A 3,388-nucleotide genomic window follows, 5' to 3' on the forward strand; every position below is an offset into this window, starting at 1 on the left:
CTCCTCCTCCTCCTCCTCTATTTTCCAAATTTGTTTCTTTCTCTCCAGCTACAAGTGGGCTGGCTTTCACCTTCTCTTCCCTTCCCACCCCCTCCTCCTCTCAAAATATATTCTGAGGCTGCAGCCAACGGCTAAATTATAGGCCAGAGCAATCAAATGGTGTCAGAGTCTGTAAAGTTGAATGCAGAATAAGAAAGAGGCTGTTGCTGTCTTTATGGAAACTATTGCCCCACTGAGGACTCCAATGAGATCATTTTTCCCCCCTCTTAGGTTTTCTCAAAATGTTGGCCGCTTTGAAAGAAGAAGGTGCAATTGTTGGTACTCTAAAAATGAAAAGCTTGCAATCTAGGAGAATGATATTTATAATGAGGCATAACAGACCTAGGAGTTCAATAGATAGATAGATAGATAGATAGATAGATAGATAGATAGATAGATAGATAGATAGATAGATAGATAGATAGATATTCTCGTTGGAAGAGTAGCATTTATTATGCCATTAACTCATGCAATACTAAATGTGTCAGTCAGTCTGCAAAACACTTTGATTGTCATTATACCAGATTTAAGAATTTATTCCAAGAAAGAATAGTTACAACTATTATGATAATCAGTTGCTAGATCAAACAAGCAACCTGTATGTGCATTTGTACAAACTGAGTGGAGACGCTCCTCCATATTAACCCCATGGGAAGACCAGGACACCCCTAACCTTCAGATCCCCTGGCATCTTGATACCATTTTGGTACATATTTTGGAATTCCTGTCCAGAAACCAACTACGACAGGCTCAGGCTGTGGTACCCATACAGAAAATATAATGAAAAGGCACTTGACCAGGGCTATGATTTGGGGCAGCAGCTTTTTGGATTAAATTCCTTCCATCCTTGGAATATGAACCTTTGTATGAATCTATCCAAAGTGTAAAGATGAGTATTAGCTACAACAACAGCAATATAAAATACAATTTCTCATTTATTTCAGTAGTCTTAAGTACACTAATCGTATTTTGGATAGTGGAAAGGATGTGGGGAACAACTAATCTAATCTAAAGTAATCTAATCCATTGCAGGTGTACTTTTTTATTAGGAAATTGTAATTTAGAAGTTTTAACATAGAACAGTTATTTTGTGTTATTTCCATGCTTTCTTCTTGAATACAAAAGAAGCTTTTCTAATTAGCAAGCTCTCTCTTCTGAGTATTTCTACTTTTAGATATACCAGGAGATTTTTAGTAGGATTTTGCCCACTGTGCAATATTGTAGCTTGCTTTCTGTCAAAGACTCTTCTATATTACATTGATAGAATCAAAAACTAAGAAACAAGGAAATATTGTAGATGTCAACCTCCAGAACTATCAGTATTAGAATAGCTTGTTCGCTGTAATTGATCTGATCTGACTATACTGTAATGCAGCATTACAGTATAAAGTTACTTAGTAATTTCATTTACTTATATATTTATTTTTACATTTGTTTGCCACTCATCTCATCACAAGGTGATTCTGAGTGGCTTATAATAGCAAAATGAACAGAAATATATGAATAAACATGTAAAATCACATTAAAAATATAATAAAATATTCACAATTTACAGTATAAAGGGTGAATGAAAAAGGGTGACAAACAGTATAGTTAGCTGGCTTGTTTATTTTTGTTTGTTGGTGATTAACAAGATTTTCTTTTGTTTTGTTTTACACATTGCATGGTCGCCCATTTTAGGTGTTACAACTCTAGATAGTTCACAAAACAATAATTAAAAACAAGCCCACACACACACACACATGAAAACCCCAATGTCCAGAAAAGTAATCCTGGCACCCAAAATAGCATTCAACCATCAATGATTATAATTACTGCTCTACTGCCTTATTTTATCCAATGATTGAAGGAAGAACCAGCTTTTTTCTGGAAGGCTAAGAGATAGGTGCTTGCCAGATCTTCGGAGGAGAGTGGACTACAGGCTGGGTCTGCTATGGAAAGGCAGGGTTCCAAGGTTTTCCTAGGTGACCAGGATTAAAGGAAGGGACCTGCGTACATGCACTCTATAATCTATCTATCTATCTATCTATCTATCTATCTATCTATCTATCTATCTATCTATCTATCTATCATCTGATTGTGTTTGCCACCTATCTCACCAAGATGCAATTCTGGCTGCCTTGCAAACATCAGAAATCAATAAAATGTTAAAAGAATGAATACAATAAATAACCATAACAGCAATAATTTACAATTAAAAGTTGGAGAGGAAGGGAATGGGATGTGCGTGAGGGAGGAGTCAAGTCATCTCCAGTGTGATGTAGAATTGAAGGCTGACTCTGCCCATTGTCAGGAGTTTGATCTTGACCGGTTGAAGGTTGAATCAGCCTTCCAGGGTACTGCAACTGTCATAAATATGAGCCAGTTGTCAAGTGTCCAAATTTTAATCATGTGCCCATGGGGATTTTGCAATGGTCATAAGTTTGAAAAACAAGTGTCGTTGTAACTTTGAATAACCACTAAATCACGGGTTCTAAGCTGAGGACTACCTGTACTCTAAGCCCAAGTTATATTATTAGGTTGTTATGGGGAACAATGGGAAGAGGAAGCACTATATATGTTCCTCATGAAAGGCAGGATATAAAGCTATCAAATGAATTAAAACTGCATCTTATGTAACTATCTTGTAGAACGCCCCACTAAGCTTAATGAAGCTTAGATATGCATAAGTTGGAAAAGCCACTATGGAATGCTTCATATTTGAAAACATCAAAGAAATTGTCTGAGATGGTATAGGTTCTCCTGCTCAAGCAGGGGGCTGGACTAGAAGACCTCCAAGGTTCTATTCTATTCTATTCTATTCTATTCTATTCTATTCTATTCTATTCTATTCTATTCTATTCTATTCTATTCTATTCTATTCTAGTCTAGTCTAGTCTAGTCTAGTCTAGTCTAGTCTAGTCTAGTCTAGTCTAGTTTAGTCTAGTCTAAAAGCTAAGTCCAAAATGCTACTCTGTTGATAGGATGAGTATTTCATCTACTTTGTGAAATAAATGAAAGCTTCATGATTTCCTTTTCCTTCCATATCCAGATACAACAAAATTGTTCTTAAGAGAAAGCAATATCAGTTAGGTATTTAAAAATGCACACAAACTGGTTCGAAGGATCAGCTAAATTATCAGTTAGATGTTCTGCTAATCAAGACATATTTTGGGTCAGGAAGTGTTGCTATGTATGTTGAGCCAACAGCAGCAATTTCTTCCATGTTTTCTCATCTATTGTTTTGTGATTCAGTGACTTCTAGATGCAATGGAGAATGGTGTCCCATCATTATTGTTGAAGTAAGTTCCAATTCAAAGTGTGGGTTCAGTTTAACCTAGTCTCAAAGACTATGAAGAAATCTGGTGAG

Source organism: Vipera berus (assembly GCF_964194415.1).
Source record: "Vipera berus genome assembly, chromosome: 2".
NCBI classification, from domain to species: Eukaryota; Metazoa; Chordata; class Lepidosauria; order Squamata; family Viperidae; genus Vipera; species Vipera berus.